This window comes from Brachyhypopomus gauderio, chromosome 8, assembly GCF_052324685.1.
Source record: "Brachyhypopomus gauderio isolate BG-103 chromosome 8, BGAUD_0.2, whole genome shotgun sequence".
NCBI lineage: Eukaryota > Metazoa > Chordata > Actinopteri > Gymnotiformes > Hypopomidae > Brachyhypopomus > Brachyhypopomus gauderio.
The window spans coordinates 5947428-5963384 of record NC_135218.1 but is presented as its reverse complement, the minus strand read 5'-3'; positions in this window follow the sequence as shown (position 1 = coordinate 5963384).

Here is a 15957-nt window from a genome sequence, read left to right as displayed (position 1 = left end):
GTGGGCAGCACCTACCTCTGTGGACAGCTCCGACCTCTGTGGACAGCTCCGACCTCTGCTTCCCTCTGAAGCACTACCGAGATTAAACGTTAGGCGGCCTGGGCGAGCCCTCTTACATATTCCTGAGGGTGGGCATGAAAGTGGCAGCATGCCAGTGGAAACATGGACTTCGATGATGAAAGATAGCACTCACGCAAAAGTCTGAACCGAGCGCGGCTTAATGCGTACTCGCAGAGAGGTATCATGTGGAGTGGCTTACTTAGAGGTGACCCCTCATCACTGTCTGGCCTCAAAAGAACTTTTTTTTTTTGATGAAATGTGACTTTGATGGTAGAATAAAACTTCCACTGCAGAGGGAGCCACTCTCCAGTAGTGAAGGAAGACGGTGGGTGGACCCCTGTTGTCATGTTTCCTGTCTGCGTGAAGCCGGGTGGCGAGATCTGAGTTGAAAAGACTATGTAAAGAATTCCATGTGTAATAGCCAGGGGCTTGGGGTTGGAGTTAATGGGGAAGCTTGAAATAAGTGCAAAGGCTTGAAGCTGTTCTTGCAGAATAAGCGTTTTCTGTTGTGCATTTGGCTAGCGTGTTCCGTGAGGAGGGCCCCAATATAAGTTGACGGGCATGAGTTGTTTCTAAATCTCGCTTGTTCTAATTTTCTCTTGTGAGCAGTCTTCTTCATGATACCACCATGGCCTAATTCTAATCTACACAGTTTTGACTGTGCAAATTTATGCTGAACTTACAACAATTTCCCCCATTCCGGAGCTGTTCCTCCTTTTACGTGCCTTAACATGTTGTAGCTCTGTAAGATCACGCATAAGAAATCACGAGCTGTTTGGCCAGAATCATCCGGGTGAAAGGAGCCCATCTAACTTACCAGACGTAGCACTCTATTAATTGTCCCTTCTGCCACACAGTCGAGTGTCAGGGCAGCGTTGACAGTGCAGATAATTCTTCCTGAATGACACGTGATCCCTCGTGAACTCGCCACCAGTACCGAGCCTCATTTGACCTGACAGCCTAAATCAGTTCGTTTCCAGTCTTTCCAGACAGCTGCTGCCACGTCAGTCTTCAGATCATATGCACATACGTGCATTGTAATGTGTTCTTTTTGCTGGCAGAAAAACACATAGGGTTACTGAATTGCTAGTTTTAGAATGAACATGTTCTTCATAATAGCAATTGCGAAATAAATTGATTGAAGACATACAAGCTTTGTTCTTTTGTTATTTATTGTTCTGTAAAGAGAGCTATTTTTAATACTGTGTTTAATTCAGAAATGATTTAATTAGACAAACAGAAGCTAATTAAATCCTGCAGTAACATTCAACATGAGCTTTTGTCAAAATCCAGTCGTGGTACATTCTACATTTGAGGTTTGATTTGAGAATCCACACCCCTCCCCTGAGCATCGCTCTGAGATGAAGCTCCTCAAGGGAGAACGTCTAGTTAAACGTGGCCATCTCTACGTCACAGTTGCGGCAATCAGGAACTTCATGCCAGAACTGAGGACCATTCATTTGATGCCCGGTTCTGATTGTGGAAAAACCTCAGTGGTATAATCCCTGTGGGGAACCTTGTTCAAACAGGGTGACCCAGGCTTAACACACACACACACACACATTTGCTTGAAGATTTCACCTGTTTCACACAGATGCCTTGTGTATTTGTCTGTGAAAAATATAGGAAAATAGATTACTAACACAGGAAAGTCTGGATATTTCAATCTAAAAAAAACACTTTTATAGATTATCCAAGCTTAGTAGATTTATGTGCAACAAATTCACTAACTTGGTATAATGTGCAATAACAGAGTTACTCAGTCAAGTGGCTGATTAATTTTCTCCTCAGTGCTGGGAGATTTACATCTGAGGGAGATGAATAATGTCCCTATGTGTGTTAGTATAACAGCACACGTTTCACACAAGTGACAATCTTGACGTTCATTCCCGGCTTCTTTTTGCACTTCTAAACACATTTTGAAATCTCCTCAAGCCAGCTGACAGCACATTTGTCTGAGTGAACTATGATGTGCAAATTATGCACCAAATAATTGCACATCTTTCAAATGTATCATGCGTATTCCGTTTCCCCCAGGGGGTAGTAGTTCATAAAAAAGGATGAATGCCTTTGAAATATTATATTTTTATGCAGTGGTTTACAGGAATCTGAACAGTAGAGGTTTTACTGTTCAACAAGTGCTCCAGTGCTCCTTTTAATCTCTGTATGCTGACATCTAATCTCTAAACAACCCATGAAATCTATTTTCTCCAAAATGAAATATTGTACTGATATGAAGAAATGTTTCATATCAAGACATTTGACAACTGCAGTCCATGCGTAGTTGGACATTGTTCTCTTTATATTGCCTGTGTACTGTACATTGCTTTCTTATACATGACCAAATGAACAATCTTAAATTATTTTAAAGATTAAACAATCAATGAATGTGTCATGCCGTCATAGACCGAGAACTCCATTACCCAGCAACCCTCAACTCGACGACTGCGATCTGCGCTCCCGGAGTACTAGCACCTGTTACTCATTAGGAAGTACTCCAACTAGTCACACAATGCAAAGTATTGCCATCTTACCTTGTGTTGTTGTGCTACTGAGCATTATTCTGAACACTCTGAACTTGTTAGACCTCATTTTCGTCTGTGTTCCCACCTGACCGTGATTCTGAACACTCTGAGCGTGTTAGACCTCATTTTCGCCTGTGTTCCCACCTGACCGTGATTCTGAACACTCTGAGCGTGTTAGACCTCATTTTCGCCTGTGTTCCCACCTGACCGTGATTCTGAACACTCTGAGCGTGTTAGACCTCATTTTCGCCTGTGTTCCCACCTGACCGTGATTCTGAACACTCTGAGCGTGTTAGACCTCATTTTCGCCTGTGTTCTTGCCCCTTTTGCTCGGCCCTTTGGATTTGTCTGTTCTCTCTTTTTGACTTTTGCTGCCTGGACCTTTTTGCCTGTTTTCTCACTTCGAGTCTTGGATCCTGTATTGCTCAAGTACATTATTAAAGCAAGTTTTTCCCATCTACATGCATGTGCATGTGTCAGGATGTCACAGAATGCTTGAAGTCTATGAGCCCTTCACATTGTTAGATCCTAGATGGCTTCCTGCGACGCCCTACCAAGACTTCATTACAACCATTTACAGTTCCTGCTTGTTTCCAGGGACTTTTGCCTTCAATCATACCTAAAATAAATAAAATCCTTGCTCAATGGCATGTCACTTAAGTAATTGACTTGACCACTCCAAAACATCTTCTTTTTTGCTATGCAAAACTGTGTAGTTATTTTACTTCTATGTTTTTTGTGTCTTACATTTTGAGGAATCTCAAGAAGGCAATAAGCATCCACATTCTTCAAAAATACCCTCTTGTTATTAGCAGCCACAGTATTAAGAAAGTCAAACATGTCCATGAAATCCTGTTTTACAGAGTAATCTCTTAATCATGAGCAGATTTTTTTCCTCACAACGGTTTCTGTTCTGTTCGTATGCTGAATGCTATGGGGATTTGTGTTCTTATTAGCTATGTATAGCACAGTCTCTCTTCTTGTGGCTTACTAGAGGATTGCTTATTGTGAGAAAACCTTGTTTATGTCTTTATTTGATTTCTTCTGATTTTGTAATTCTCAGCCATAACCAGCATTACTGGCTTTACCACTTCTCTGGTCCTCCAGCTAAAACGTCAGAAGAATCCAAGCATTAATGACAGATCTAGAATCAGCTATAAAATGTTTGCTAGCTCTCCTGTTCATGAACTAATAATGCAGTGTGGGATGTGGAAGGCTATCCTGACGATTGTGAGAACGCTAAAGAGGAAGATGACCTTTCTCCAGTAGCAACCTAACAGCACCTTTCACAGATGTGTTTTACTCGCTCAGTAAGTGTCATTATGTAGTTGTGTGTAGTGGATTCTAATGTTAAGGAGCTAGCTTATATACACTCATCGGCCATTTTATTAGGTACACCTGTCCAACTGCTCCTTAATGCAAATGTCGAATTAGCCAATCACATGGCAGCAACTCGATGCATTTAGTCATGTAGACATGGCCAAGATGATCTGCTGCAGTTCAAACCGAGCATCAGAATGGGGAAGAAATGTGATTTAAGTGACTTTGAATGTGACATGGTTGTTGGTGCCATACGTGCTGGTCTGCATATTTCAGAAACTGCTGATCTACTGGGATTTTCACACACAACCACCTCTAGGGTTTACAGAGAATGGTCTGATCCAGTGAGCGGCAGTTCTATGGGTGCAAATGCCTTTGTTGATGCCAAAGGTCACAGGAGAATGGCCAGACTGGTTTGAGCCGAGGCATGCAGAAGAGCATCTCTGAACGCACAAAACGTCAAACCTTGAGGCGGATGGGCTACAGCAGCAGAAGACCACACCGGGTGCCACTCCTGTCAGCTAAGGAACAGGAAACTGAGGCTACAAATTACACAGTCTCACCAAAATTGGACAATAGAACATTAGAAAAATATTGGTCTAATGAGTCTCAATTTCTGCTGCGATATTCAGATGTCAGAATTTGGTGTCAACAACATGAAAGCATGGATTCATCCTGCCTTGTATCAACAGTTCAGGCTGGTGATAGTGGGCCAATAGGGGATATTGTCCTGACCAGGGGTGGAAAGTAACTAATTACATTTACTCACATTACTGTAATTGAGTACTTTTTATAAGTAATTTGTATTTTTCTGAGTAGTTTTTGAAATATGTAATTTTTACTTTTACTTGAGTAAATTTTGACCTAAGTAGTTTTACTTCACTACATTTGAACGCCCTCACGTTACTGAGTAAAAAATATTGATGGTGAAAAATTTAATGCGGGCAGAAATTTTAACTCCTGAGTCTCTGAACTGAAAGTCAATTGCATGGCCTTGCCTTGCGCGCGCCCTTTCCATTGTCTCATAATCAGGTCGTAACCTGGTGCACTTTAAGTGGAATCCTGTGGGCACTGTATTTTGAATAGTTGGATCCTGTGAGCATTTTAAATAGTGGAGTCCTGTACATATTTTGTTTTATTTTGAGATGTGGGATCCTGTGGTCATTTTATATTTTATTTTGAGTTGTGGCATCCTGTGTGCATTTTATTGTGAATAGTGAGATCCGGTGGGCACTGTATTTTGAATAGTTGGATCCTGTGAGCACTTACTTTTAAATTGTGGGATCCTATGAGCAATTTTAAATTTTTGATGAGGGATCCTGTGGGCATTTTATTGTGAGTAGTGGAATCCTGTTGCATTTTAGTTTGATTTGTGGCATCTTGTGGGCACTTAATTTTGTGTGCATTTTGTTTTTTGAATACTTTGTAATTGAAACTTCTTTATTCTTATCATAGTGTTGTCCGTTGGACAATAGGACTGAAAATTGTTTGCACTTTATGGTACAGGTTGTGACTGTCCTTGTGCTGTGAGGAAGTATGTTCCTGAGCCCAGCTGATCTTTGGCAAGTGTGGATGTGCACTTAAATATGCTTTGAAATCGATTAAAACAACTTGTGCTGAATTTGGTTCATGATTCATCCATGCATTAAACAACTGAAAGTAACTAAGTAACTTTTACTCAAATTACATTTTAAATGAAGTAATTTTGTACTTTTACTCGAGTAAATTTTGAGATGGGTAATTTTACTTTTACTCTGAGTAGATTTTAGGCAAAGTAAAGATACTTTTACTCAATTACAATTTTTCAGTACTCTTTCCACCTCTGATCCTGACACATTTTGGGTCCATTAGTACCAACTGAGCATCGTGTCAACGCCACAGCCCACCTGAGTATTGTTGCTAACCATGTCCATCCCTTTATGACCACAGTGTACCCATCTTCTGATGGCTACTTCCAGCAGGATGTCATAAAGAGCGAATCATCTCAGACTGGTTTCTTGAACACGACAATGAGTTCACTGTACTCGAATGGCCTCCACAGTCACCAGATCTCAATCCAATTGAGCACCTTTGGGATGTGGTGGAACGAGAGATTCACATCATGGATGTGCAGCTGACAAATCTGCAGTAACTGCGTGATGCTATCATGTCAATATGGACCAGACTCTGGGGAATGTTTCCAGTGCCTTGTTGAATCTATATTCATATAGGCATATCTCAGGCATATTAGACTTCTTACATATATAAGACTACAATGTATACTGAAATACAGCATAAAGAGCTGAGAGATGACATGGACAGATATGCCACGTCCTATAAAAGCACACGTTATCATGTAATCGCCATCATGTAATCACAAACATGAACACGTTCTCATATATATGAACACATCATATATACAATAACATATGTTATGTACATAACCACATACTGTATGTTATCACAGGGTCACATGAAATTAGCATGAAAGATGCATGATAACGCGTGTACTACTGTCCTTTAGTTTGTAGTTTCACGCAAAACACGTTACTCCCACGACATTTCAGATTTTATCAAGGACTGCAAAACTAAAATTACGGTGTGTTTCAGCAAGGGTGCTGTCACTAGTATATTTTACAGTCTATGTTGGCAAAATATTCTCTTCTGTCCTTGGTCTGGTGTGCCCCCCCCCCACTGCCCCCTAACAAGGGGGACCTCTCAAGGTTATTCTCCTTTGTGCAGTTTCAGTCTGACTTCTGTTCCTGTGGTCCATCCTCATCGTCTGCGTGGAAGAATGGGCACCAACCCTCTCCTGCACCCATCTCCACCCACCCTGCACACCACCCTCTCCTGCACCCATCTCCACCCACCCTGCACACCACCCTCTCCTGCACCCGTCTCCACCCACCCTGCACACCACCCTCTCCTGCACCCGTCTCCACCCACCCTGCACACCACCCTCTCCTGCACCCGTCTCCACCCACCCTGCACACCACCCTCTCCTGCACCCGTCTCCACCAACCCTGCACACCACCCTCTCCTGCACCTGTCTCCACCCACCCTGCACACCACCCTCTCCTGCACCTGTCTCCACCCACCCTGCACACCACCCTCTCCTGCACCCGTCTCCACCCACCCTGCACACCACCCTCTCCTGCACCTGTCTCCACCCACCCTGCACACCACCCTCTCCTGCACCCGTCTCCACCCACCCTGCAGTGCTCAAAAAGTGCCAGAGATATTTCTGGAACTGGGAGAGGAGACAATCTTTCACATGGCAGTTCATTCATTAAGGTGACACCTCCCACATGGGGATCCACCGTGAGTAATGTGCTGGGCTGCTGTACGCACGGAGGAAACACACGCCCGGAGCTCCTACTGGGGCTCACAGCCCAAATCCCCGCAGTCTGCTAACAGACAACCTCTGCTAGCTGTCCGTTATAAAAAATGCGGGCGGTATACATTAAGACTTGATTTGGGACGTTGTTTGCATCTGTTCTGGTTAACATGCATCAACCAGTGGAACCGCACAGCTGGAAAACGCAGTTTCTCCACCAATCTTGTCTTCTCTGTACAGCATAAATCCCGGTGTTGAATAACACCTACGGAGATGAATTAACTCTCGCGGTGTTCGTTTGTGTCAAGCTGGGTTTATGTGAAAACTGTGTTAATCCAACATGGAGGTGTGGCCTGTGTAATGATCCTTGTGTAGGGGTGCAGGGGTGGATTAGGCCGTGGTGATTTCGAGACCTCGGTTTAGCATGGCTTCACTCTGGGCAAATCCAGTAGTGCCTCCGCCCTCCTTCATTACAGATTCTTCATAGCGCAGCTTGGCCAGCGGGTCACGTCCCCCCCACCTCTCCTCACCCCCCCCCCCCCCTTCCCTGACTGATCAGCTTGGCTTAGACTTTGTGATTTCACCTCGGCCCTCTCTCCCACCATTGTCTGTCTAAACTTCTTTCATTCGTCACACGAGCAACTGAAGACTCCCCCATTAGCCGGGCAGATGTTCGAAAAAGACGCCGCTCGAGAACGTGAGTGCTGGAATGCAGATTTGAAGACGGGCCGATGGGGATGGGGTTGCGGGGGTGTGTGTGTGTGTGTGGGGGGGGGGGATCTCAGTGTTTCCCAGCCAGTGGGATAATGAGTGTGCTCAAGGGGTATGCCGGAGCCCCGCGCTGTCTCTTTTGAGTCCCCGACGGGAGCAGGGGCCAGGGGCTGGTGCCGGGGTCAAGGTGGCAGAACCCTAGCTGATGAATATGGATGCCACAGGTCCATCTGTTCTCGCCGCAGCATGTAAACAAGCTCGGCCCACTCTGGCTGGGAAAGGGAAGCCATGCTCCAGCAAAGTGACCCTCATGCAATATGGCTCAGCTCGGAGTCGCAGCTTTGAGTGTGTGGGCTGAAGAAGAGGAGCATGCAAGCATTTGCTGCAGGTGTGTATTATGCAAGAACGCTAGACCTACGTTGTTCTGACTATGTTCTGACAGTGCAGTATTATTGTCTGGAAAAGTTTCCTGGCTTTTGGCACTGAAACATCTTTTCTTTAGCTGTTTGATTGTCTTAATTAAGATTCATCTTCATGATTAAACTTTCATAAACACGATTTTTGTCAGCCTCTGAAACCCAGTTCAATTGTAGAAATCTCCTCAATCTTTGCATACACCAATTCATTTTCAGACAGAAAACGTGACAGTCTGCCAATGTAATTTGTGCCTTTGTTAAATCTGAGACCTTGTCCACGCTCATGTGCTACTGTGAAAATAGAGAACATATCTGTCCACAAATGGAAACTCTCCTCATATGAATTCTCCTCATGTGGTTCTGTTTTCTTGGGCAACATTCATTGATTATTTATGTCTGCAGTTTATTCTCTAAGGATTGAATGTAACTATGGATTACAACACTAGAAAGTGAATTTAATCATAAAAGTTTGCTCAGGCAGAAAACAGTGCAGCCTTTTTGCGGTTGGGCCTTTACTGATGTCTGGTAGCCGGGAAGCATGTGTGTGGACCCCATGTGGTCTATCTTGAAGCTCCTTCTGTCTAAAGTGCCAATCAGCAGTGTGGGCTGTGAAAATGCTGAACACTCGAACAGCAGCTTTGTGCATGTAGCACTTATTGTCCCTGGAGTCTCTCAGCCTGGAGTCAGCAGGTGTGGCCCTCTGCCTCATGCCCTCCCACTCAAATAATCGTGTACTAAGGCCTGAGTTCACACTGAAAATCGATACATCGCTACATGGTTATCATTCTGGACATGGGAAAAGGAGGTTAAACAGAAAGGCAAAGCAGATAACAAGGAATGAAATGTTTCATTTGGCTGTTTTAACATTGATAACCCTATAAATACTGTTTTATAATGACAGTTTTTTGTGTAAAATTAAAGCTGGAAATTCTTAAAATACTATAAAATGACATTAAACGCTGTTTAATGTTAAAATATAATTGACTGTGTGGTTGATGAGGCTGAGGGGGTGTTGTGATAGTTGTTGAGAGTGATTTGGCTGACAGTAGTTACTTTTGAGAAGTATTGTGCTATGGGGATAATTTTGCTTGAGGGCTAATTGGTTGTGAGGTAGTTGTGGTTCACAGGTATTTCACTGCTGGGAAATTTTTGTTTGAGTGCTATTTTGTTGACTTGGCTATTTTTGGTTTTGGGGTAATTGGCTATGGGATTGTTTAGGCTGAAGGGTTATTTAGCTGTTGGGGTAGTTGTGGTTGAAGGCAATTAGGCTGATGGGGTAATAGTTCTTGAGGGGGATTTGGGTGACAATAGCTGTTGAAGGGCTGTGTCGTGTAATTTTGGTTGAGTGGTGATTAGTTGTGGGGCTTTTCTAGTTGAGGGGTATTTAGCTGGTGGGGTATTTGTGATTGAAGGCTATGAGGCTGATAGTTATTTATTTTGGGGGTTATTTGGCTCAGGGAGCCACTTTGACGCTAGTCTTGCTGATAGTGGTGGTGTTTAATTGGGAGGTTTAATTTATGCTAAGGGGTAATTGGCTGTGTGGTACTGGGGGCTGAGGGGTTATTTAACTTGAGGGCACGAGAGCTTTTTCACTTTGTGAGTAATTTATGTTGGGGTAAATTCATGTGGGGTAGTTGATGAGATATTTAGCTGTTGGGATAGTTATGGTTGAAGATGGTTGTTGTGGTAATTTTGAATGAGGTGTAATTGGATGAGAGGTAGTTTAGGTTGAGAGGTTGTTTAGCTGTCCATGTAGTTCTTGTAGGGAATGAGAGAGAGAAAGTGTGTGTTTCCTTTGAGACTAGCCAACTGCAACATCATGGAAACTTACCTTTACAAACATCCCATCGTTTATTCCTATGGGAAACAAATTCCCCATGCAAAAACCACTATTTTGATTTGTCCACAAAAAGCACAATCACAATATCCCCCAATGGCACATTTGATAAACTCTGTGAAGTATGAAAATGTCCACAACATCTTAATAACACCACAGCCTCAACACCACACAGGATAATCAATCTCAGCATGTGTGGATAGACCATCAGTATGAAGTGCAGTTTAGAGACTAGGCCTAGTGGTTCAATGAGTACAGTAAATGTAGTCGTTCTGTGTTTACAACTGAAGTTTAAAAATCGATGGATTTCTTTGGGAGGATGGAGGGATGAGTGAAAGGACAGAATTAAGAGTGAATGGAGGAAAACAAAATTATGTTAGGCTGAGGGGATATTTAGCTATTGGATTTGTTGTGTGGTTCTTTAGTTGTGAGGGTAGCTGTTGGGGGCAATTTGGCTGATAGGGGTTGGTTTTGGGCTTTGGGTTAATGTGTGTTGAAGGCCAATTGGCAGTGGTATTGTTGAGGTTGGGGGTATTTAGCAATGGGGGCAATTTGAGTGGTGGGTAATTGGTTATGGGATATTTTAGCATGTATGTTTACATAGCTGTGGGAGTAATTGTTAAGGACAGTTTGGCTGATGGGGTAGTTGTTGACAAAGCTTGACAGAGCTATTAAAATTAATAAAAGGCTACTTGGTTGTTTAAACATTGATAACCTTAATACTAAAATAATGTTAAACACTATTTGAGCTTGAGGGATTATTTAGCTGTTGTGGTAATTATGGTAGAACGGTATTTTTTTATAGTGTTGATGTTGTGGTATTTTACTAAGGAGTAACATTAGCTAAGGGATAACTGGGATATAAAGGGATAACTGAGGTTGAGGGGTATTTGACTGTGGCGTAGTGATAGCTGATGGCTGTTTGGCTGTGGACATCATTGTCAAGGGCAATTGGCAGTGGGGTAGTTGATGCTGAGGGGTTGGTTAGTTTGGGGGATAATTGTGGTTAAAGGCTATTAGTCTGATGATGTAGTTGTGGTTGAGGGTTATTTTGCTGTGGGAGTCCTTTGGGTTGAGGGATAATTGGGTGTGGCATATTTGAGGCAGGGAGGTTGTCAGCTGTCTCTGTAGTTCTGGTTGAGGGAATGAAGGAGAGAAGAACAGAAGAAGAAGAGAATGTTGTCTCTGCCACACCAACATAACTAAAGGTTTTTGTGAAAATATGGAAATTATAGTTTGAAGTCATAGCTTGAAGTCTAGTGTAGCTGAGAGTCTGTTAAACCACCTGCATGTGAATGGCCTATCGTGGTTTGTTTGTACTATATCCTCTATGCCTGACTGAAGTAAACTTTAGATTGTCTTATTGAGGGATCTACCTTGGGTTGAAACAATTTTATTTCAATATAATCTGACTTTTCTTTGGCTTGGTTGCATCCTAATGAGCATAAAAACAAGAGAAAACAAATAAATAATAAACATGATATTTTGAGAATCCTTAGGCTGCAGTATTCTGGCAGTGCGATTTCCCCCATATGGTACACGGTGCTCTATGTTCCTAATATCAGCACAATATTTTGTTACAGATAGCACTGCTGAGTCTCTGGGAATAGAAAAAAACTTCATCCTACAGGAATGTGGGTAAATCCAGACAAACAAACCGTTGCTTCCTTTTCAGTTTAACAGGTTTATTTTTAGAGCCTCAATCTCCTCCAAGATCCGCAGTCGAAAGGGTACAAGGGGGATGTACAGTGGGGGGAAATGTCAAGTGTTGCACTTTAGACGCCTCTGTGTGTAACGTCGGTTGTTACAGTAGCTCGAGGCTTAGACTACCGCTGTTTATATTGAGGGGCTGGTCAAGACAGAGTCTTATTTGTTCAAAGCTTTGGGCAAGTCGAAGCTCATTATATCGCAATATAAAAAAAATAGTTCGAGTAGGTCAGAGACATGCCACAAATATTTCCAAGACAGATATTTCATTAAAAAAGCGTTGTTCATTATAGCGAGCTGTACATCAAGATGAAGGTGCGGTAATTGAGAATAATTGAAACGACTTTCCTTCGCTGTCGTGTGAAATAGGCCAGCACGTGATCCTCCCTGTCCACCGCCCTCAGGGTGTCATTTAATGTATTGAAGGTGGCAGTGATCTGCAGCCTTTAATACACAGGCCCACGAGTGCCTACATTAATCGCTCTAATCCCACTGGACAGGTCATAAAAAACGACGTTGTTGATCTAACGAATGAGAACACCCTGCTATGGGCTTAAAGGAACACGGCAGTATTCTTCTACCCGATCTATGGACAAATCTTCCAAAATATTTTCTAGCACGCAAAGAAGAACGGAAAACCCTCTGATGGGATGTACACTTAAAATGGATGATAACGTCTGAAATACATAACAATGTTACACCTTCAAAAGTACATCCAATATCAAGATGTGGAGGAATGTTTAACCAAAGCTGCTCTTGTGAAGTTTCGGTATTGCATCACACTCTTGAGCATTCAGTAAAATGTCTTTATACTTACTTTATGGTTCCTTTGCTTTTGTGTGATATGAATGTGAGATCAGGAGGAATTTGATCAAATTATACAGATTCTCAGCTTAATGTTTCCTTTTGCTGACAATTTTCAAGCCCATTCTAAAAGACATGGCCCTTAAGGTTCCTGTTACAAGTGTAATATATGGCGAATATTTTCCTGTTTTTGTTGTAGTATGATGAACCACAATCTTTCATGATATTAACCAGATACATTTGTACAAACGTTGTAGACAGGTGGTTGAAAAATGCTTCAACGTTCCTTTCACTGTAATTATCATAAGGAGCCCACTGCACTTTTAATCGTGTGTTTATTGTAAGGAGCCCACTGCACTTTTAATCGTGTGTTTATCATAAGGAGCCCACTGCACTTTTAATCGTGTGTTTATCATAAGGAGCCCATGCAGAGGACATGCCCCCCACCTGGCGCCCAGGGCATGGAGGACACTATGCCTCCCAAAGCCCTGGACAGGGCCCTCAAGGTTGATTAGGCATGAAGACAGGGAGACAGTGGCTTTTTGCTTCAACAGGTAACAGGCTGCTCAATGATGCACAGCAGGTGAGGGCTATTTGACTACGAGGGTCAATAAGGTCAATGGGGCATGGAGACGGTGCCCCCCCCCCCTCCATACCACCTGGATCCCCTTAATAGGACAATGCAAGGGTAATGTCGGCCCCTATGTTGACAGAGCCCCTTCTTGTCAACTAGACAGAGCTGGTGCTTTCTTGCATCAAACGAGGCCACCATCATCATCCTCTCAACTCACAGCTGATTACTTCACCCGTGGGCGGACCGCCGGACTGACCGGCCTGTCCACGTAGTGGTCAGGCATGGATCGGTCTGCCACAGGAGAGCAGGACATCTCTGAAGGGTTTGGTGTTGACTCTTCTCCCTCAGGGGTGCTCCCTCGCTGCTCAGGATGAGAAAGCCATAACAGGTCTCCTGGTGTGCGGTCGTGGTTGTACTAACATCCCCACTGAGATCTGGGGAGCTATACTTACATCCTGGGAAAAGTCCAGGGAGGAAGAAGCCCCCAAGGAGCTCCGGGGAACACCGCACGTGCCCACGGGGCTCCCGAGTTCGCTGTGAAGGAAGAGAAAAGCCAACAAAATGCAGGCAGACAAAAAAGGCAAAACGAAATTTAAAAAAGGGACCTGTTGATCTTAGAGTATTTGATAGATCCAGATGGCAAATGTTCTCCAGATGGCAAAACATGGTGCTGACTCTCATTGTCTAACACTACAAATACCACAATAAAAAATATAGAGAAGAAAGGTGAAAACCTTAAATATCAGTCAAATTATATCAGTTTTTGGGTTCTCAACTCTGATTAAGACGTGGTACCTGATGAAGTGATAAATGAGAGCAAGAGCAAACATTACCACTGATGATCAGATGTTCTCATCCACACCTTCAAACACCAGACGCGATCCGTCTTGATCTTCTGGCTCATTGGATTAGACAGATATAAAAAAAATGTTTGCAAACTATTTCATATTCATATTTTTGGATGGTGTGGCCTGGTTATCTGAATAGAAATAAGAACCACTGAACTAACACAGTCACTCACAGACGGTGAGTCACTGTCCAAGGTGCTTAAATATTCAAGTGAATTTTCCTACTTGCATGTAGTGGTGTGATTTTTCCAAGAGAAATATTCACGCACCTTAATCAAAGACCTTTTTACATTTACATGAAATATTCACTTTGACATAGATAGCAAGAAAGTTATTTATAAAGTTATTTGTACCAAGAAATTGCAGTAGCCTTTTTGAGGGAGAACTTATCATTGCATTGATTTTAAGCAGGAAATAATAATGAATCATTTGGAAACAATATAGAAACAATACCAACTACATACCCTTTATAATGGACACCTCTATCAGCTGTAATGTTTGTGCTTGAAAATTCAACTTGAAGCATGCTGAGAAACATTCATACACATAATAAGTACATACATGTTTGTTTGGTGGGTGGGGGGTGTATAGTAGCAGGATCTCTAAGAGGAGCTGACCTACAATTTGCTGTGCAAATGTTTAAACACCAGTTGTGAATTGTAAGATTTGTTCTTTGTGCATTGTACATGCATGTGCAGAGATGAAGACGGGTCAGCCGGCAGCAGATAGCACGGGCCTTCCACCAGTAGATGACCGACTCACGCAGCTCGACCTCTCTGTCTGTCTTCATGTCCTTCTGAGTGGACCTGTGTGCTTTGCATGCAGAGCTGCTGAATATTGAAACTGCACACGCGGACTGAGCAGCGAGTTGCGCAGAAGCATGAAATCGGCTCTCAGGAGAGCAGGAGATTCCTGGACACGTTCCTGGACATGTTCCTGGAAAATAAACAGACCTTTCTATAACGTACAGCACCCCTGAAACATCCACTTTCTGTAATATCTATTGCATCCTCATAGACTAAACTTGCATTGTAGTTTAGTCTGACTTCAGATATAAACTTTGCTCTGCTTAAAAATGTCAAGTTGTTTTAAATGTACATATTCTGAATTGTCATAGCACTCAGTCTTACCTGCTATTGGGTTTGGATGTGAGCTAACTGGAGTGGCTGTCCTCCATGGCAGTTTTGAGAGCTATCATCACTTTCTGGTTGATTAAGCCAATCTGAACAATGCACCATTTTTCAAGAGAGAAAGTTGGATTCCTGGTTTATGAAATGGTGGTTGGCTTGAGAACAGGGAAGACACCAATAGGGTTTCCTATCACTAGGTCAGCAGAGATAAGGCTGTTTTGTGTTCAACCCTGCTACCCTAACAGTCGTTACTATCGGAGTGCCTATTTTTGTACATTGCATTTCTTCATACATCATTCATGTAGTTTTTTTCAACCTTTCTCCCCCCAAGACCTAAATGCAGTTGTTAAAATTCCAGTGTGACTAATAATACAATATCTTTGAATTGAACGCATGAATGCATGAATAGACTGTATACCTTGTTTAAGTATAAATGTATTCCCGTTAGCCGCCTGGATCCATTAGTTTAGCCTGATGAAGATGTTTTCCACAGTAAGACTACAGTCCTGTGTCTAAACTGAGATTGATTTATCAGCTCTGGAAGCAGTTATGGACGTGTGGTGAGAAAATGAGAAAGAGTGGGTGAGACAGAGCTGGAGAGACAGAGCGGGTGAGACAGAGCAGGTGAGACAGAGCTGGAGAGACAGAGCGGGTGATACAGAGCTGGAGAGACAGAGCGGGTAGGACAGAGCAGGTGAGACAGAGCGGG